Genomic DNA, 22101 nt, shown 5'->3' with positions numbered 1-22101 from the left:
ATGAATGTTTATATTCATTTTTTTTACACCTTGCAAAGAACAAACTAATACTTTTTCATTTGAAGAACATTTTAGAGTGCTGATTAATGATTGGCAAACAAAACATTTATGATCTAAATTAGTTTTGCCTTTTCCAACTCTTCTTTCAGAAAAGAATATCTGTGTGTTCTCTCATTCTGTACCTGAAAAAAAGGCCACTGCTCACATTTAGGCCTCCTGTTTCCCTGCTTCACAAATCAGGAACTACAGATATTCTTCACTGGTGTGCAAGGAGATATACTGAAATAAAATACAGTGAAGGAAGGAAAGCTATTGCAAAGCCTTTTATTTACTTTGCCAAGAGAAAAATGTCTCAAAGAATAAAATTAGAATATAGCATAAACTGCATTGCAAAAGGGGATTGTTCTTACAAAGAGATGAGAGGGATCTAAATACATCAATTCGTGCCTGAGTATGTCACGAAGAACAGGGTGAGCTGCCGAGTGTTCTGGTTTGGAGGTGACATGCTCCCCACAGGCTCCTTGCTGAATGTTTGGTTTCTCAGCTGGGTCTGCTTAGTAGGTAGGATCTACCTAGGATATGCCAAGGGTATGTGGCTGTAGATTTTGTTTAGTTTCCAGTCTTATCTTTGTTTGATGCCTCCTTTCTGCCTTTTTTGGAAACTCTCAATACTAAGTGCCTTACCCAGTCCAGGAGGCCAAATACCCAGTGCCTGAAAGCTAAAAATTCATGAGCTAAAAAGGACAAATATTAAATACAGAACTCAAATTAAACTCAGGTTAGTTACATGTCTGAAACATTTATTAATCACCAGTTAAAAATAAGAAAGAACTCAGTGAAAGCATCTAGAATGCTTCACCCATTAGAACATGATGAAAAGATTTCAAGAAAACTACCCTAAGACATAGAGAAGTACTCCTACAGGGAACATTCTTCTTTTCTGTGTTAATTCTTTTCTGCTTCTTGAATCAGTTTGCTCTTGTACTTTGAAATCATTCTCTAGCAGTGAGGTGTTGGGCATGTTTAGTGTCATATACTGGCTGAACAACTCAAAATGACACAATGCCACAGTTCTAATTTCACTACACACACGTGTAGTTTTTGCATGTAAAATGATTCAAACTTATCAAATAGTTTGAGATATTTTATGACAATCTACTTTCTCAGTCTTCAGTGAATATGGTGTGTGTGTAAAGTCTAGTAAGTGAAACATTAACAAGAAAAACAAGAAAATAATGGTGTTTGTCAGTCACAGATATATCAGAGCAAATAGCTAATAAGCAAAACCTCACACAGTTGGATTTAGAGTGGGAATAAACAATATGTACTTTTCAATGAGAGTTAATTTTATGTCAATATATTCAGCAGATGATTGAAGTACCTATCTTTAATCCTACAGACATTTCAGGGAATAAGTCGTATTATTTGTGCCTATAAAACATACATTAGAATTACAAAGGCTGGACATTTCTGAAATTGAAGAAACCAGCAAGTTTTGTTTTTAGTTCTATGGGTGTCTTCAGTAGTCTGTAGTCTTATCTTTTACTCTTTCAACAAAACTATGATGATTCAAATCATAATTGATTGAACTAATCATGAGTGACACTCAAAACCAAATCACTTAGAAGTACTCCTTCAACAATTGCCTTAATGATGCTGAGGCTCCCCATCAGATGTGACCGTCCTACTTAACAATTCACATCATTTTAGAATCATTGTCTCTCACACAAAGTTTATTTTGTGGAATTATCTGTTCCCTGTCTTGGTTCTCTTACTAAGTTGCAACATGCAATGATCTCATAAAAATTAAGAATGCATTAGAGTAAAAACCAAAGAAGCTCATTTTACTGTTCCATTGCTGTGATGAAACATCATGACCCAGGCATCCTATTAAATGAAGAATTTGACTGAGGCTTGCTTACCATTTCAGAGGACTATAGTTCATGATCATCATGCTGAGGGGTATTGCATTGGGCAGGCAGGGATTTGGAGCAGCAGCTAATTCCACATCAGATTTGCAAGTTGCAGGCAGAGTGAGATGGGATCTTGAATGGGCTTTTGAAACCTCAAGGTCTACCCCAGTGACACACCTCTTCCCACAAGGCCTTAACTCCTAATCCTTCCCAAATGGTTTCACCAACTGGGTACCAATCTTTCACACATAGGAGACTATTGATGCCATTTTCATTTAAGCCAACATAAAACCCATATAGGTCTGCAGCACAGCAAACTGCCCACGTAAAGTGCATACACATGTTTTTGTAACTGGAAATAGGCTAATTATGTAATCTTAAAGGCCATACATTTCTCCCAATTGTTCCAAAATCACACATTTCATAATGATGTTACATGAATCCCTCTGATCATACTTGGTCTCACCTGTAGACTCACAAGTTCTTTAAAAATGAGATCCTGTATGGTAGCCAGAACACTGGCACCCTCTTCATCAAAGACATATGCATTTTAATTCTAGAACTTAGCAGTATCTTGTGTTGTCCTTGGGGCAGAAACAGGTAAGAAATTCCTTTTAATGTCTCAAAAAAATCAAGAATTTATTCACTCTAGTCTTGTGGATTGTTTTAGGACATCTTTTGTTTCTCTAAGTTCATAGCCCCCATGCTCCATACACCCAATCTTATTTTCAATACATGCAAATTTTTTATATTTTTAGTAAAATGTCCATCATAAAACAAATGACTCCAAGGGATATGAGAACACATTTCTTGTAAGTGCTGCCTTAAATGCCCGACTTTCAGCTGTCCGATTCAGGATCCATGAGTCTGCATACCTATTTTTCTCTAAAATGGAAATAAAGTGATGGATTACTCTCTCATTGGCCACACTACAGGCAAAACAAAGCAAGACAATAAGACAAAAAAAAAGTCATTCCCCTGCCCACATTCTGAATAATTTCAGAATGAATCAGATCAAGAAAATTCTAAGCCTTGGACATGTACATCATACTCAGGTAAATCAGACACAGACAAAAACATTTTCAAAGACCTCAAATCTGATGAACTCTGAACTGATGGGTTGTGGACAGCCTTGGGAACTTTAGAAAGATATTTTCTCAAATTTCTCCATATCTGAGCTGAGAATGCTTTTCAGTTTGTGAAGATGAGGAGGATGACAGAATACTGGAGACAGAACACAATTAAGTTTTATTGACAAATATCTTATTTTAAACCAGTTATTTTGAAATGATATTTATTTTTTCTGATTTTTATAAATACAGAAAAAAGAGAAAGGGCAGAGATGGAAGAAAAAGAGTTAAGGATGAAAAATACAAAATTAAAGCAGATTGGCTGCCTAGTGAATGGAATGTGGAAGGGCTTCGGAGGGCCAAGGGGACCAATGCAGATAGGCTGAAGTAGACAAAGAAGCATTTGCTGGCCTCAGGCTAATACAACAGCAGAGAAGAGAAATGGGGATGTCACATGACCCCTCAGCTTCCATATAACAGGAGACCCATCACAAGCGTCTGGACTCAATTGTTCAACAGAGGGACCCTCATCTCCCCCTATGTTTGTGTGTGTGAGTGTTCCATCTCAAAGGTTTCTGATTAGGCTTGTTCTTGGCAAGCTCTCTCTCTCTCTCTCTCTCTCTCTCTCTCTCTCTCTCTCTCTCTCTCTCTCTGTCTCTGTCTCTCTCTCTCCTCTCTCTCTCTCTAGTAGAATGCTAATGCCTCTGTTGATTGACTGCCAAAATCACAAAAGTACAACAAACTACCACACCTCTCATTGACAGCTTCTTGTTACTTAAAAATAGAGATGAGACAGGATTTAAGAAAGAAAACAGACATGGGGCAGAGAGAGAATGGAAGTCGTGACTAGTGACCGCATGGGATATCCATCTTGTATGGGGGAAATTAAGAGTTGGGATATTGTTAGAAAAGCTGGAAAAGAGAGTGAAAGGTGAAGACTAAAACAACAGAAGCACTCGATAGAATCCTGAGGTCTCAGATGGCACCATCCTAAGGATCTTGTTATTTCCTGTGATTTATTATGTTTCCCTCCCTGGCATGTGTTTAGTTAGCTCACTGTGAGGGTTGAGACATCAACACAGGAGCCACTGCATAGAGCTGTAGAAACCACTGTTAAATCAATGAAATAATTAAAGTCAGGTTAAAAATCCCGCTGTTTCTCAACAGGTGTTTTCAGAAGGATTCAACACATATGCTCATGTTTCAAGTCTTACATATTTTTGTTGGCTTAAAATTATACCTTTCAAGAAAGTTAGTATTGACTTTTTTCTTTTATAAAGGAATTAAAATCTATATAGGCAATTTAGTAGAAACCTGGCTTTTAAAAATACCAATCCCAAATAGGGAATGAGTTTTATTAGGGCAATTTCTGCTCAATATGTAGTGATATGATATGTTACTGCTGCTTATTGCCATGGAAAAAGAAGTAAATCAACCCAGAAAAGTCACTAGTAATGAATATAAAAGGCAAAGGGGCCCAGCCTAGACGCTGTCTCACATCTGCCTCCTTAATGGGTATGAATTATTGGTTTTGATGAGTGGGCTTTTTTTTTGTTACTAGTTTATGCCCTAGTGTTTGAATTAGAGTCTGCTTGGGTTCCTTCAGCTAGTTCTAATACCTGGCCTGACACAGGCAATTGCACTTTGTTTGTCTATTGGTTGGCTAATTTGTTTGTTTTTGCTTTGTTTTGTTTTACAATCCCAGAGGAAGAGTCCATCTCTTGTGACAACAAATGGGGAAAGAAAGAAGCATGGAGGCAGAAACTGGAAACACACTTCTGTTATGGACATCCAGTATGCACAGAGGTAGGGAAGGAGAGGGACCGAGGGAGGGAGGGAGAGAGATAACGGGATAATTCCACAGAGTTTATTTGATGGTCAAAGGAATTTATTCTGGGTTTAACTCACAAGAGTATAGGAGTTGGTCATGGAATCCCGGAGGGGTGGGGCATGGTCCAATCCAGTTTTCGGGAGAGCTCTGCCTTGACTCACAGCACTAGCATCCAAGATCAGGAGGTAGCAAAGAGAGAAGAGGGGCACACATAGTGCATTCCAGGTCTTACAGGTCCCCATCTGGGCCACACCCAAGGGGGCAGGTACCTAGCAGCTACCTGCTGCCTCACTAGGGGTGGTGTTTTGGAGTATGGCACAGACAACCACCCCTACAAAGAGAGAGAGAGAGAGAGAGAGAGAGAGAGAGAGAGAGAAGAGAGAGAGAGAGAGACAGAGAGAGACAGAGAGAGAGAGACAGAGAGAGAGAGACAGAGAGAGACAGAGACAGAGAGAGACAGAGAGCCCCAAGTAGCTTCAAAGCTGGATGGTGGTGATATGCATCCTCCATGTTCCCTTCTAAAGATTCTATAACCTTCCTACAAAGCCCTACTAAAGGAACACTAGCCCACTCAAGCATGTAGCTCTGGCAAGGCTTGTCCTTATCTGTATTCTCTGTGTCTTGCTAAAAATCATTAAATTACATTTCTAATGCTAGCCACCAAAGTCTATTTCCTTACTTGGCCACTTCATCCACTTGAGGCTGACTACCAAGGTCCAGAAGTTGAATGTTTAAGTCCAGCAATATAAAGCCCTCTTTGGTTCATCTAATTAACATGCCCAATTCAAATGAAACAACTCATCCTAACATGGGGTTTCCCCATTACCTCTATAAATCCCCTATGTGCCATGCCTGTCTCCTCTCTATCCAGAGGCAGGCCTTTGTCCCTCAGGGAAAAATACTCCTCCCCCTTTCCCTTGTCCCCTGCCTCCCTTACCACCTCATTCTAGCCCATTCTCACACAGATCTCCCCCTTCCCTCCTCTTAAAAAATACACATGCAAGGCATTTGCTGCTGTTTTGTTTATTTGTTTGTTTTTTGCCTGAGTCAGAAATCAGCCACTTTAACTTTTCTTCCCTGCTTAATAAAGGGTCTCTCTGTGCAAAAAAATGTGTTTGGGTATGGTTTGTGTCTAACCTCGGGTCCAGGAGGAAGTTCCCACTGTTCAGGGTCACCTTCCACCATCTACTGGGGACCAATTTTTTCACATGGGACCAGTTTTTCACATATGTAAGCTTATGGGAGACATTTCTCTTTTAAACCACTACACACACAGGGATAGAACTTGCCAGAAAGGACTGGAGATACTGTGGTGGTATTGTGTTCCCTAAAATATTGTGTACTCTAATAAATTTATCTGGGGTCAGAGAACAGACAGCCACTAAATACAAAGGCTAGAAAATGGTGGCACTCACACCTTTAATCCTAGCATTCCAGAGACAGAAATCCCTCTGGATCTCTGTGAGTTCAAGGCCACATTGGAAATAGCCAAGCATGGTGACACACACCTTTAATCCCAGAAAGCCAACCTTTAATCCCAGGGAGTGGTGGTAGAAAGCAGAAAGATATATAAGGTGTGAGGACCAGAAACTAGAAGCATTTGGCTGGTTAAGCATGTGGCTGGTTAAGCATGGGCTGATTAAGCATTCAGGCTTTTGAGCAGTAATTCAGCTGAGACCCATTCCGGATGAGGATTCAGAAGTTTCCAGTCTGAGGAAACAGGACCAGCTGAGGAATTGGCAAGGTGAGATAGCTGTGGCTTGTTCTGTCTCTTTGATCTACCAGCATTGACCCCGATAACTGGCCTCGGGTTTGATTTTATTAATAAGAACTTTTAAGATTCCTGCTAAAAGATACAGTAAATTAGTGGACCTGATCTCACACCTACTCAACAAGAACCTCTTGTGGGGATCCCATGTAATGTCTACTTAAAGCTCTCCATATGGCTTTCGTGTCCATTCTGGTTTGAGAACCACAGCCTTAACCAAGAGTTACTCATTTGTCTGTAAATATAATTTCCTTCAGAATAGTCCTGAGAATGCCTGACCTTTATAAACCCAGCCCCTACCCCAAAAGCTAGAATGACTGTTACAATTCTGCTGAGAAGCTCTAGGCTGTTTATAGTTGTGATGTAGTTGTGTAACAGTTTCCTCAAAAATTCCACCCTGCAGGGAATTTCCTTAAGCAGGAAGATAAACAACTCAAAATAGCTTCAGGAAGTCCCTAAAGCTGAGCAGATTTACAAGGCCCACGCCCTGATAGAGGAAGCATTGAAATCTGCAAGTCCCTCTCAGATAGGGTGAAACCAAGCTGCAAAGAAGACTCTCAGACCAAACCAGCCGACTAAGAGAGACAGAAACCAGCTGAGCTGCTTGGAAGAGGCTCAGATCAGACTCTCAAACAGGACACTCTGCAAATGGTTGAGCACCCTGCAGGCTATGCACTGCACTCCAAGTTCCGTTTCCCAGGTTTGTAAGCTGGGGTGGGTTTTGGAAATGCAGCTATCTTTGAGTCGTTTCTGCTTCTGTAAGCAACTCCTCACCCATTGCCCTGTAAATAACTGCAATAAAATGCATCAGTTCATCAAATTGGAATTTGGTGGTATCATACTTTGGTCTGTCATGGGTTCCCAGTCTGGGGTGAGTAGACGTGTGTTTCGTCTCACCAAGCAAAGTTTTGACACAATCCACAGACTGGGGCTTTGCAGCTGTCCTTAGTAGTGGCTTCCTTGCTTCTTGCTTACAAACATGACTTATTGAAACCACATTATACTGTATAAATTTGTACATTTGAAAAAGGAGTTATTTGGCCTATGGACATTTTCTTTGCATAATTTGTTTCCAAGTAGCAATAAAGAGAATATTTGCTTGTGGTACAGGGGATATGTACCAGATGCACCATGACATTATTGAAAGCATGACTGTTGCATATAAACTGCTGCAGGGGTTCCTTGATTTGGATGGATGAGAGGTATCAATTCAGTCAGATCATTTTCAGGATTTGATTGGCGATTGTAAAGGGATGGGATGGGATTAGTTTGTTTCTAATTACCAGAAGGAGCAGATAAGGAAACTGGGCTTCAAAGTCAATGAGGGTTTCAATAAACAACTCAAAGTTAACTACGGAAGTGAATCGCCCATTTTTTGGCAAGTAGAAGCAACATGAATACACCATTAGGCAAATGCCTGTGCATACACAGATGGAGGTGTACTCATGGTAAATGCAGGCTGGAAAGCTGCATCTTGCTTTGCTGAAATCTCTTAGAGTCTTTTAGCTGGAGAAATACTAAGAACAACTACACTACAGGAAGTTTCCTTGTATTGTTTACTGATAGCTGGCTGGCACCAGGCAACTAGACCATGGCTATTTCAATTTTACTTCCAGTCTCTTCAAACACATCTTTTTGATCTGGCAGCAGTGCGCAGACCAGAAGTTATTAAAACATCTGGCAGAACTTCCTATTGCCCCATTTAGTTAACAATTGGTGCTCTTATTGGTTACATAGCTAATATTTATTCAAAAATCACAAAATTATTTAAATGTGGTCCCTGTCCTGATTTAGAAGTATGTATTAATTTGACATAAATTTATGTATAAAATGCAGTTTGATAAGCTTCCTGTTTGTGGCATGTATTAAATTTCTGCCAATGACTCAACTGCATTATGACAACTCCAGAAGAAGGTATTCAGCAAATATGCCCCAGAGTATGTTCTTGTCAAGAAGGATGCAATCACTTGTTAAATTTCTATTATTTTTCAAACAATTCTGTGCAACTTAGAAATTAATTGGATGAGACAGTGGGCTTAGGAGTGTAGTTCATCAACACTCACAATGGTGACACTCCCACAAAAGGTTACAGTCTTGTTTGTTTAATTTGGTAAAAGTGGGAAGAGCAGGTCAGTCCATTAACTAATCCTGTAATATAAATAGGAAGCGTTGTTCTACCTCCTCTACTGTTGTCAACCATTTTATTACATAATTAAAAGAAAAGGAAAACAGGCATTGCATAATAGTTAGATATAATTTAAAGCTATGAATTAATCAAAGTAATTTATCAATTTCTCTAATTGTGCAGACAAGAAGCTTGAAGGCTTTTGCATAAGTTGTTCAAATGTTTCTGTATTTGTCACATCGAGTGAGAATGTTTAGCTTAGGGTGGTGGTGCTGGCTTGTAATCCTAGCACTCGGGGTTAAGTCAGGAAGTCATGGAATTCATGTCCAGTTTGGGGTTGCAAGGAGAGTTTCCTGCTAGCGAGGGCTGTATTGTAAGAGCTCAAGTCCCTCCTCTACACAAAAACAGTAGGGGAGTAAGAAAGAGTGTGATAGCTTAGTTCTTTGGTCAAAGAGCTGAAAAGGAGTAAACCATAAATTGCAAGTTATGGAGAAAAGGTTCCATAAATACTGATTCAAACAAAAATTTAAAATCATGAAAGATCTTGTCTATGGGTATTATGATGAAACTTACATGTCATACTATTGAAGCTCAGGTTCCTCCTATATGCCTAATAAGATGGCTATGATGATGACTATATGAATAAGATGTATCAATAGTATTGTCCGTGTGTATCAATAGGATAGAAGGGGGAAACAAGAAAGAGATGTTACAGATAGTCATACTGAGTTCATCTTAAATCAGTTCCCAGAAGTTATGCCAGCGAGCATCTCAATGAGCTTTGTCACTAAAGGCAAACAATGAGTTGAAGTAAGAAACTTTAAAAAGAAAAGAAAATTATTATAGAACCTAGTTTGGATGTTTGCAAGATTATTAATTATTTGCTTATGTATTCATCATCTTCTAACCTGTGTGTGTGTGTGTGTGTGTGTGTGTGTGTGTGTGTGTGTGTCATGGTGGCTGTGTGATGATCAGGGGACAACTTTCGAGAGTCGTTTCTCACCTTCTGCCTGGTTGAGGCAAGGTCTCCCTGTGCTGACACTACACTACAGCTGGCTTGTGAGCGTCAAGGAAACCTCCTTTTTCTGTCTTACACCCCTCTGTAGGAGTGCTAGTGTTACAGATGTCCATCATTGCATCCGGCTTCTTACATGGAATCCATGGATCCAACTCAGGTTTCCAGGCACATGTGGCAAATGCTTTTATCCCCTGAGCCATTTCTCAGGCCTGGTTTGCATGGTTATTCAGCATTGTTGCTGCTGGGTCTGTGGTGGAGGCTATATAGGACATCAGCGCTCTTATTGCAAAGGGAGCCAGATTAGCTTATGAAGGGGAAGCAAGAAGAAAGTACAGTCTGATAGTGGCGTCCCATTGCCTCTTTTGTGATCACATTACCAAGACTGCTTCCTCCCACAAAGCCCTGCCTCTTCAATGTTTCACTACCCATCATGGCTAGAGTGTAAGCCTTTAACACAAGCATTTGGACATATAGTATCTAACCTGCAATAGGCAAAATACAGTACAGTAACCTGCAATCTAAGCAAACACATGTAGCTAGAGTTTTCCTGCCTGGCCCACAGTCAGGACAAATCTCTGTCACCTGCCAGTCCCACAGCCGCTCAGACCCAACCAAGTAAACACAGAGACTTATATTGCTTACAAACTCTATGGCCGTGGCAGGCTTCTTGCTAACTGTTCTTATAGCTTAAATTAATCCATTTCCACAAATCTATACCCTGCCACGCGGCTCATGACTTACCGGCATCTTTTCACACTGCTTGTCAGGGTGGCGGCTGGCAGTGAGTCCTTCTGCCTTCCTGTTCTTTTATTTCTCCTCTCTGTTAGTCCCACCTATACTTCCTGCCTAGCCACTGGCCAATCAGGTTTTATTTATTGACCAATCAGAACAACTTGACATACAGACCATCCCACAGCACAGCCAAGTGCAGACCATCTCAGACACCTGCACTCAGGCCCGTGATCCTAATCATCCTCTATGCGGACCTGCTGGGTAAAGCCACAAGGAACCCGAGAACTGGCTCCCACAGGACATACAGAACATCCCACAGCAAACACAGAATTTAATGACCAAGATAAAAGCACTGGATCTTTCTAAATTTTATTTTCCTCTAACGTAGAAATTTTCTTTCTTGCAGTTTTTAAAGCTTTGGGGGAAAATATCCTTTGACTAAAGTGAAGGTTGTTCTCCCTTTCCCTCAGCCCTGTCTGTATTCCTGTCTCTCCAGAGTCAACTATCACCACGTGTTCCATGTGGTATTAGCTCTGTCTGGTGTTAACTTTGGTCCTGACTCCAGTATGGAGGGTATTTAAGGAGATACAGACAACAGTTGGGGGGAAGGTCAGGAGAGTGCTGTTCTGATGTGACTCCAAACTTGTACCTCATCCTGAAGGCCGGGCTTCTGCCTCTCCCAGCTGCCACATTCCCCTGTCTCCTGGTGCATTTTCTTGATGTTCTCCCTGCTTTCGCTGCTGACGATTCTGGTTGCTTTATGATCAGAGGAACTTTACAGTTTCACTTTTCATGCTTGCCTTCTCCACACCTTCCTCTCACCATTACTGTTCGTAACAGGAATCTCAAAGCTAAACCCACCAACTGCCAAAAGAACCTTAATCCAAGTGCTTGCTTTACTGCCCTTGTGCTCTTGCAAATACCTGCTCAGATCTACACACGCCTACACCAGGAACCAGCATACCACAGTCAACATTGCTTGTCTGGGTTATCCTTCTAAACGGAACTCTGAAATGCAGGCACAGACTATTTCATCATGCTGAAAACATCATAGAAAGGGGAATTCCCAGATTCACACACTAGTTTCATTTCCTACAATGGTTAGAAAATAGTATTTGTCTTATATCTTAAGTAATTTTATTCATAAATTTATTTGACACATGACAGAGTTAGTAGCTAGACTAAATTCAAAATACGGAGAAACACAGAACCATTAAATTTCTATATTTGAGGATGACGTAGGCTAGCTGCAGAGGCAAAGAAAACACAACAAACATACCTAAGGAGGCTTAGAGAATATTTGATAATAAAAACTTAAGGTCCTTCATGTTGATGAAAGAAGACACATCATCATGTTTGTACGAGGGTGATATGAACGGTGGCACAATGTTCAAGATGTAAACAAATGGCCACGACCTTCTTATGACTTACTGCTTTAGTTAAACAGACTAAAGAGACTGGCAGGCATCTCTTTGCTTTTGTTGTCTGTGGACTTCCTATCTCCTATCTCAGCACCGGGACCTTTACAGAGAGTAAAACAAGGTTACTACCCATACCCAGTGTGCGCCATCCATCTGAAATGTAAGCTCTCACAGTCAAAGCACTTGGGCTAACCTGGTCATCTGTGTTTCACCTTCAGTACCTTACATCTTGTAACTCAGGCAAACAGCATTTGCCTAAACTACAAGAAGCAAACATTGCACACATTCTGGCATCTTGAGACCTCAGGAAGCAAACACTACTTACTTGGCAGCACTGTGTTCTAAATACTGATGATAATGATAAAATACAGCTGGAATGACATAATTAGGGTGAGTACTATAGTGACATCTGTAGAACCAAAGTGAGACCATCAGTACCTGTCAGTGACACTTGCTTCCCTCCTCCAGGTGCAGCAATTAATAAGCACCCTGCCAAGACTCCACATCAGTGTCTGCCATAGCAAAAAAAATAGCAGAAAAGGAGGCCTGGGAAGCCAGTTGGTAGGTGCATCACGGAGAGACCAGCCGAAGTTACAATCCGAGAAGCATGTGGGGTCCCAAAGAAAGAAGCACAGATAGATCCCTGGGAGGAGCAGTAACGATTCAACACTGCAGTGCATAAGCAAAACACCTAGACTCTAAGTACAGCGAGTCTGTTGAAGAGCTCAGACAGGCCACAGTGGATCTTTCCCTGCTGGAGTTGAGTTGGTGCTTATTTCCTTATGGTGGACCAACTAGTCTGCATGTATGGTGGTGTGAACAAGCCTCCCAGAGGCTCATGTATTTGAACACTTGGTTCTAAGTGAGTGGAGCTGTTTGGGGAGGTTATGCAATGTTTAAGGGGTGGAGCTTTTCTGAAGAAAGTATGTCCCTGGGGTCTGCATTGCGAGTTCATCGTTAACCCACTACCAGTTCACTCTGTCTCATCACCGTGTTGAGGATCGATCTCTCAGCTCCCTGCTCCTGTTGTTTCTGTACTTGATTCTTGCTGCTGTGATTGGCTCCTACCCCACTGAAACTGTAGGCCTAAATAAACTCTTTATTTGATGGGTTGCTTTGGTCATGACATTTTATTACAGCCACAGAGAAGTAACTGATAAATCTTATGAGCTTCCCACACAACAACACTCCAAGGACCCGGTAGAGGAGTGATTCTGGCCCACCAACCTTCTTTGATACTTTTCTTCTAGTAAATAGGGCAAGGAAAAAACACTGTGTTTCAGGGTGCTGTGATTGTTAAATGGGTGACTGGATGAAATGCTTACTATGCTGCATAGCCTGAGGCAAATACTTAGGGATATGCTGAAGTCATTACCAGTGTGGAGGTAGAGCATGCTTACATAGGAAGTGGACATGAAGGGATTAGTACAAAGCGCAGCCTTGCTCTCTTTAAAACTCCAAGTGATCTTGTAAAATAAACATCTAGGTAAAACAAGACAGTATTACTTGACTACTCTTAAAACCGTCCTTCTCTGTGAAAAATTGAAAAAGAAATGATGCTTTGCAGTCTAAGTTTTGTAACATTATGCTCAGAAAAGGCTACAATCACATGGTAGTGGGTTACTTAATTTCTTATTTATAAATTGAAATTATTTGAACATAAAGTAAAATTTATACTCACAGCCATATATTCAAACATCAGTCAGAAACTGAATGAGTGTGGGCCATGTCTGAAGCAATTTAGTATAATTCATAGAAGGTCTTATAGATCCTCATACCTAATAGTTTGGTGTTATTTAATCAATTGACATAAACTATTAATATATTCAATACCTTAATAAATGCTTGATTTATGACTTAGTAACATGTTTTGAAAATGACCACAAGAGGTGACCAGCATCTACGTCATGACACTTATGAAATAAACACTCCCCAAAACATTCCAAACTCCTTCCTCAACGATAGGCCAATCCTAGAGGTGGTCATTTTTCTGATTTCCTCTCATGTTTGAGGTTCTGATCAGCATGTCTATGAGGGTGTTTTTGTTTGGTTGGTTTTTTGTTTTTTGTTTTTTGTCTTTTTTTTTGTGTGTGTTGTGTAGTAGTTCATTAGGGGAAAGTGTAATGTATTTAGCTACAAATGCTTCCTGTTCCTGGATACTAGAAAACACACTGGATACACACACTTGTTCTTTCTACACTGTATTTAACAGCTTGTCTTAAGAATGTGGTCCAACATGAACCATGTGGTATGGTGCATTTGGTTACAGAGGCACTTCCCACCACTTAAAATACCAGGCAGCAGTTTTCATCTGTGTCTGGGTGTGTGTATAAGTGAGTGTTATTAAGTTGTATCTGTTTTGGTTGTAGGCTTTGTTAGAGTCACTTACTGTTGTTTTCATTTGGATTTTTCTGGTGATTATTACATTAACTACCACTTTATAATGTTTACCAGCCACTGCATTTCTTCTCTTGTAAAATCCCTGCCCAGGTTTTCCCTTTCCATTCGGGAAAGCTTCCTGTTTCTTACTACTTTGTTTTATTTATTGAATATGAATTGCAATATGAATACTCTCTGGATAAATATTGCCTCCCTTTGGGGGACATTTAAATTTTGAATCCCTTATGTTTTAATAATTAGGAGTTTCCTACTCTGAAAAAAAATACTATCTTTCAATTTCTTCTAAGCTATAAGTTGAGTTTTTAAACCTTTTATAAGAAACTCCTGTGAGGTTGTATTTATATATTTATGAGTATATTGAAATACATCTATGAATATATTCACGTATATTTACAACACACACACACACACACACACACACACACACACACACACACACACAGTTAAAGAAAAGAGGCCATGAGTTTGAGAGAGCTTGGGAGGTTTTGGAAGCAGGAAAAGAAAGTAGGAAATGCTGTAATTATATTTAAATTTGAAAAAATAATAACTTAAAAAAAAGAAACTTCTGCCAGTATCAAAGTCTTAAGCATCAACCCATAATGCTTGCCAAGAGATTTCCTCATCACCTTCCGCCTTCCTTCTGGAATCTTCCCCTAACTGATTCTCCAGTGTGCAGTTTCCAGTATCGATTGAGGTTCACTTTCTTTCATGAGAATACAATTGTAAAGGATTTATCAAAGTCCAGTCACATCTAAAGGCAGTTTCCCACTATCTTTCTTTTGAAAATTCTGTCCTAAATTCTTTTATGGTTTTAACAATATACCTCCTGAAGATCTTCTATACAATGTGCAGTTCCAATTACTAAGATTATCAATTTAAGATATCCTTCATTTAATCTACTCATAAAAAGAACTTCATTCAGGTTTGTTAAACAAATGCAAGGAGAAGAAAAAAATCATGGTCATTGTTTTATCCTTTCAGCTCAAATGGTACAATAATTATTTCAAAGGGATGGCTCAGCTTTCCTCCAACAGGAGAGATGAAGCTCTTCTGTACCTAATGTACCCTAATCAGTCTTGGGTATATACGTACTTTGCTAAATATTATTAACCACTCTTATTGTGATCATTTATTTCTGCATTTAAAGTTGATAGCAGGGTGTATCCCGGCCTTAAGCAATAACAGTTTTCTGGCTTTTTGATTTGTTAATACCGTCACCTATGCATTGACTCCGCAAACATATTTTAAGGACTGGCACAGTGTCAGACTCGCATACATTATACAACAAATACAGTACTGCTTTTTGCTTCAGGTTACAGACTATAGAGTTCAATATCGCTGAGTGGCTTTTCATACATAATTTATAGATTACCTTCTTGTAATCATTGACTAGCCAGAGATTGGTTCTCTATTTTCATGTAATTTTGAAATATAAATAATTAATGAATCATGACATAGCAAATCAATAGTATCATAAAAATTTGACAGCTTTTTCTTGTTACTGTTTGTTGTTGTTGTTGTTGTTGTTATTTTTCAAACAAACAGTCCTTTCCTGAGGAAAAACACCAACAACCTGCTTAGTTTTTTGTCAACTTGACAAAAACTAGAGTCACATTGGAGGCAGGAACCTCCATTTAGGAATTACCTCCTCAGACTAGCCTGTAAGCAAGATTTGGGGGGCATTTTCTAGATTGAATATTGATGTGGGAGGACCCAGAGCACTGTGAGTGCCAACCCTGGACAGATGGTTGAACAGCCTGTGAGGAGCCAGCCGGTTGACAACATCACTCCATAGCCTTGGTTTCAGTGCCTGTCTCCAGTTCCTGCCTTGAGTCCATATGCTGACTTTATTGAATGGTGTCATAGCAGTATAAGAAGAAACAGGCCCTTTCTCCTCAAGTTGGTTTTGGTTAGTGTTTTGTCAGTGACAGAGAGCAAAGTAGGGCAGAAAGGTCTGCAATGTCTGCTGTGATTCTCTGCACACATTTGAGTTCTGTGTCTCATGACCGAGCTGTTCTGTGTTAACTTGCTAACATTATCTATGAGAACAGGATAGATATTCCATTCAGGAATAGAGGGATGCAGGATTTCTTTTAACTGTGAAATAAGTGTGATAACAACTGAAGTTTCAGTTTCTCAACTGTAAATGTGCAATGCTGTCATCTAGTGATACTACTTTATAATAATGGCCAGAGAAAGAGGGTTAAACCTTATATGCAAAGCAGAGTACTCAAAATAGGAAATAGAGATTAGTTTAATATTGCAAAGCATATTACAACAAGATACTTAAGTAGGTAAATCTTTGCTTAATTACAGCTTAGCCAATAATTCCTCTTAGTTTAACCAAATAATATAGCTTGAGGGAAACTGGAAATATTTATTCAGTTACTTGTTTTTGATTAGCATGCATTAATTGTATCTATTAGTAGGACTTAGAGGAGTGACTCATGTGTGCACACTGTATCCACTCCTCAGTCCAGCCTCCTTTTATTTGCCATTGTTGCCCCTCACCACCCAACAACCCCTGCCAATTATTTGTCTGATTTTAGGTTGACTCTTACCTTTAATTTTCTTAGAGAAGAAGTGAGCAAGGGTTAGCTTTCTGTGTCTGGTTCAGTCCACTTAATGAAATGCCTGTGTGTCCTACTTGAAGCAAATGACAGAATTAATAAATACCCCATTGTGTAGGGGCCAAAGCAACTTAAGAGAGAACAATTTCCTTGATGAATGGTGAGGACTGTACTTTTTGGGTATAAGGACCACTGTTTAGAGTGAAGCTAGGCATTATGTTAGTTTAGTAAAGTGGTGGTTGTAAGTTCTCCTCCAAGATCTGTGGCTTCAATGGTCCTTTGTCATTGTCAAAGTTTCCCGTACTAGGCACGGTTCCCTCTTGTTACACAGGTCTTAAGACCAACTAAAGAGCAGTTGGTTACTGTTGAGGTTTGTGTGTCACCACTGTGCCCTTAAGGATACTGTGTCATGTTGGTTGTTGTGGTGGTTCATAGGCATCCCAGCTGGATAGGACTATTGGCTGCTTCTCTCCTTTAGAAGTTTGCATGGTGCCCCCTTGTATCATGAAAGCTAGTCATCAGGGTGGAGGCTTTTAGGACAGATCCAGCCCAGGGACCCTCTGGGCTCTGTGTCTGAAGGGCATGGTATCTTCAACAATAGGGACTTACCCCCTACCTCTGAAGGGCAACCAGGGGCAATAGCAATAGACTAAATGTTTTGAGAATCTCTAGAACAACACTGACCAACAACTCAAAATGACAGGCTCTTCATGCCTGCTATTGGGATTTTGTTTGATGGTTTTTGTTTGTTTGAGGGAGCATTACAGAAAAGGACAGCCAGTCAAAATACAGTTTTGGAGCCCATTCCCAATGCATATATCTACAACAGACTCCTATACTTAAGGCTCAGATGTCAATGCAGAAGAGGGGGGCAGAAAATTTGTTAGAACCAGAGGATCAGGGAGTTTGCTGTAAAATTGTGTCTGCTAGTATTATACAAGCTATACCCATAGACTCTCACCACCATGTCTTCCTAAACATGAGCTGAACAAGGATGAAAACAATAGACACGCTGATGTGTACTGAGGAAAGCATAGGAGGCCTTAGCCCTTACACAAAGAACTACTAGCAACTAAAGACTGCTAAAGGGAGGAGAACTAATGTTCCCTAGGGAGTAACACACCAACTGGTTAGTGTCCTAGTCACTGTTCTATTGCTGTGGTGAAACATTATGACCAAGGCAACTGATAAAGGGAAGCATTTGACTGGGACTTGTTTACAGTTCAGAGAGTAAGTCCATGATCACTATGGCAGAAACTGTGGTGATTGACAAGCAAGTATGGTGCTGGAGCAATAGCTGAGAGCTCATATCTGGTTCTCCTGTTACAGGCAGAAGAAAAGATAGACTTGGGGCTGGTGTGGGCATTTGGGAACTCAAAGCCCACTCTTAGTGACACACCTCCTCTTACCAGGCCACACTTCCTAATCCTCCTCAAACACTTCCACTCTCTGGTGACTAAGCATTAAAATATATGAGCCTTTGGGCACCATTCTCATTCAAGCCACCACAGTTTTCTGATACCAGATGGTCAGTCCTGAAAACATATATGCAGGTAATGTTATACAGACTGATTAAGTTGTATTTATGAATGTATATGCAACAACAATTAATGAAAAAAGAGGCCATGAATTAGAAAGAGAGCAAGGAGGGGATATATGGGAAGGTTTGGAGGCAGGAAAGAGAAGGGAGAAATGATATAATTGTATTATAATCTCAGAAATAAAAGAAATGTGTGAGAGAGAGAAAGAGAGAGAGAGAAGAGTGCATTTGACCCATGCTTCAGAAGGTTGATGTCTGTCATGGAGGGAAGATGTGGCAGACAGGGGCATCATGGTCCTCAGTGCCATCTAGGAAGCAGAATGGCAGATGCCAGTAAAAACCAGGCAAACAGACTGCTGTGTTTCCTCTTTTTATTCATCCTAGGACTCCAGCCACATCCAGGTGTATTTGGTGTATTTTTCTAGCTCAGTTACATGTCCCTGGAGACCCCTACAGCAACACATTTTATACCATGTATATATTAGCAGGATTATTGCTCTATTTCAAACAAATGAGGGGGCTTTCCAATTTCCATTTCTGTGACTTCTTCAGGTTATTTCATTAGAACATTGTAATATCCATTGTAGAGGTCACAGGCATCTTTGGATAAATGTATACCCAGATGTTTTACTGCAGCGTCCATGAACAAGATTGCCTTCATTAATTCTTTCTTAGCAATTTCCTGTTGATGTATAATTTGCACTGAGTTTTGAACTTTATCTCAGAAGTGGAGACATTACTGAATTTGCTCGTTAATTCTACTGACCTTGTGGTAGGGTTTTTGGGACTTCTTTGACATTGTACCATACCTTTTGAAAAGAGAAAGCTTATCTGGCTTCCTTTTTTGTATGAACTGTTTCTTTTCCTTCTCTGACATCCCTCACTAAACTTCCAGTATTGACTGGACAAGAGTACTTAGAATGGACATCCTCTCCATGTTCTAGAGAGTATACAAAATGTGTTTAGCTTTTACACATTAGATAAATGGCAGCTGTAGTGTACATTGCGTGTTATTTCAGCTCACTGATATGCTGGCTCTGAAAGTGGATTTGCCCTTCCCTCCCCAACTCAGACCTGAGAAATTTCCTCTCAAAGTGTCTTCCAGGACTGCCTAAGAAGCAAGCGGGAAAACAGAAAGAAAGGAAACCAGCAAGTAGAATTAACAACGTTGTGCAATTGGGAACAACTGGAGGAGGGTGAACAATTTCCTAAAGATGTTACTGAGTGGGAAGAGAAGCTGGAAGCTCACCTGTGCTGAGAACTGTTCTGTTGGCAGCTCCTGGCAGGGAACTTCAGTGTTACTGCTTCAGGGCTTCCCTGTCAACTTCTGCAGTTGTCATCTTTGTTGAGTCTCTTGTCTGCTAGACACTGTGGACTCAGCTGCCTGCTGTTGATCTGTCTGAGGCTTCTGACATCATCTACTTTCTGTTTATTCTCTTACTTTTGCTTGCTCTATGCCTAATAAGCTTTCTTGTTCTAAACCCACAACACAGTGATTATAAATCATTTTCTGTACCATCTACAACAATGGCTGTGGAATATTGATATTTAGTATGATTTCTAATCTTGATTATAATCTTGGCATACTTGGGAAGAGAGAGCCTGAACTGAAGAATTGACTCCATCAGATAGCTAGATCGATGATTGATGATGAGTTTATTAAATGTTTGTCTACATCTAATTCAATGATCATTTGATCATCATCCTTCATCCTGTTGATCTTGTTTATTATAATTATGGATTTCTGGCATTGAGCTATCAATAAATTAGGGGGAGTCATATTTTTGAGAATAATTATTTTGACTTGTTGAGGGATTCAGTTCACTAGTATTTTGTTCTGAGGTTCTTTTTGTTTGTTTGCTTGTTTCTTTTTTTTCTTTTCATTTTTTTAAATTTGTGTTTAACAGGGATGTTGGCCCATAATTTTTGTTTGTGGACTTTGTTTTTTTTTTTGTTTGGGTTTGGTTCCAGGTAATACTAGCCTCACAGAATGAGATTGCAACGGTCCATTCCCTTTTAATCCCTTGAGTAGTTTTAGGAGACTTGTAAATTCTTATATTTTGACTCATTCTGCAACGAAGACAGCTGGTCCTTTCCTTTATTAGGAGTTATTTTATAGTTGCTTTAGTCTTGCTCCTCATTGTTGATCTGGTTAGGATTCCTGTGTCGCCATGTTTCTATTTCAGTAGGCTATTTGTATGTAAATATTCACCCATTATTCCAGGTTTTCTGAGTTGGTATGAACTAACTGCCTATAATTGTCACTAATAGTCTTTTACATATTTGTGGAATCTTTTGTGACATTTCCTCTTTCATCACGGATTGTGTCTATTTGGATCTTTCTCTTTTCCTAATTAGTCTACCTAGAGTTTTGTTAATATTTTATCTTTAAAAATCAACTTATTTATTAATATTTCCTACATTACTTGGTATTTTGTTCATTTCTTTTATTTTTGGGCTTGCCTTTCCTAGATAATAGAATGGACAATGAATTTGTTACTTTAAAACATTTTGGTTTAGGGACTTTTGAGACAATGTCTCTCATTTTGTAGCCTCAAACTCACAGAAATTTTGCCTCAGCCTCCCATATACTTGGATTACATGACCTAATTTTTGGCATAGTTCTTTATTACTGTTAGCATTTAGACCTGCTCCCTGGTGATCTGTCCAATACGTAGGCAACACCTTGGCCCACTTGGTGTCCTGACAACATCATGTGTCTCAGTGCATGTGCTACCTCCCCTCATAGAAGACCCCACTTCCCCCCTTTCTCTCTCTCTCTCTCTCTCTCTCTCTCTCTCTCTCTCTCTCTCTCTCTCTCTCTCTCTCTCTTCTTTTCTCCTCTCTCCCCTCTCGATTCCCCCTCCTCTCCCCTCTCCTTCCCTCCCCCCTCCACTCCTCCCTCTACTCCTCTCTTCCCACTAGGTCACATCTGCATCTCCTCTCTTCCCCCTTTCCCATCTCTTTTTCTCTTCTCTTCTTTCTCTTCTCTCCTCAGCTCCCTTCTCTACCTTCCCTCCACAATAAAACTCTCCATGTGAGTGCTGTCAGCATGCCATGTCTCTCACCCTCCTTGGGCCCCTGGACTCCAACCCAAACTCTCTTGCCTGCCATTTTTAAAATACAACAATTACTACAAACTTACAGCTTTTTTTTTTCTTTTTGCAGTTTTCTGTAAGTTTTAGGATTTTGTTTTTACATTTGTATTTAGCTCAAGGATTATGCAGTTTTATCATTTGTGGCAATAACTTGTTCTGTTGTACAGGATGATCATGACCTCTCAGGCTCAGACAGGACCCATGTCTCAGGATCCCTCACTGGACATATAAGTCAGCTTTTATTTCTATACCTGCTGTTTTTCAAGAAAATTTAAAGTTTTCCTTTGGAATTCTTTGGAGTTATCATTACTTTTGTTTATGAGCATGGTCTTAAGGATCCATGGATGATAGTTTCTGATGTTTTGTTGTTATCTTCAAATTTTTTTCCACTAAGGTCAGAGACAAGATTTTTTAATTTATCAAGCCTTGTTTTTAAGCCTAATATATGACCTTTGCTTCATCATGTTTGATGAACTGCAGAGAATGTTCATTCTGTAGCCACTGGACTTGATGCTCTGCCATACTGTTGAGCCTTTGACCTACTGTAAATGTTAACTGGTCTTTTTCAATGAACCAAGAGCTTTGCCTTGTCAACTTACTATTTAGTTCCCACCA

General features: G+C 39.9%; 1 long non-coding RNA gene across 5 annotated transcripts in view; it reads left to right on the top strand.

The window, feature by feature from the left end:
* Window positions 1–14466, top strand: part of LOC119088248 — a 167964-nt gene extending 153498 nt beyond the window's left edge. For 4 of the 5 annotated variants that reach the window (XR_005091882.1, XR_005091880.1, XR_005091881.1 and 1 more), the window contains 2 exons: window positions 4689–4789; window positions 6986–8725. This is a non-coding gene — a long non-coding RNA (uncharacterized LOC119088248). Of the gene's footprint in view, window positions 1–4688; window positions 4790–6985; window positions 8726–12346 lie in introns of those variants that run through there. The other variant, XR_005091879.1, reaches the window with a different exon arrangement.
* Window positions 14467–22101: the final 7635 nt, after the last annotated feature.

This window comes from Peromyscus leucopus, chromosome 6 (genome assembly GCF_004664715.2).
Source record: "Peromyscus leucopus breed LL Stock chromosome 6, UCI_PerLeu_2.1, whole genome shotgun sequence".
NCBI classification, from domain to species: Eukaryota; Metazoa; Chordata; class Mammalia; order Rodentia; family Cricetidae; genus Peromyscus; species Peromyscus leucopus.
Note: the sequence above shows the minus strand (reverse complement) of the source record. Positions and strands in the feature narration are given on the sequence as shown.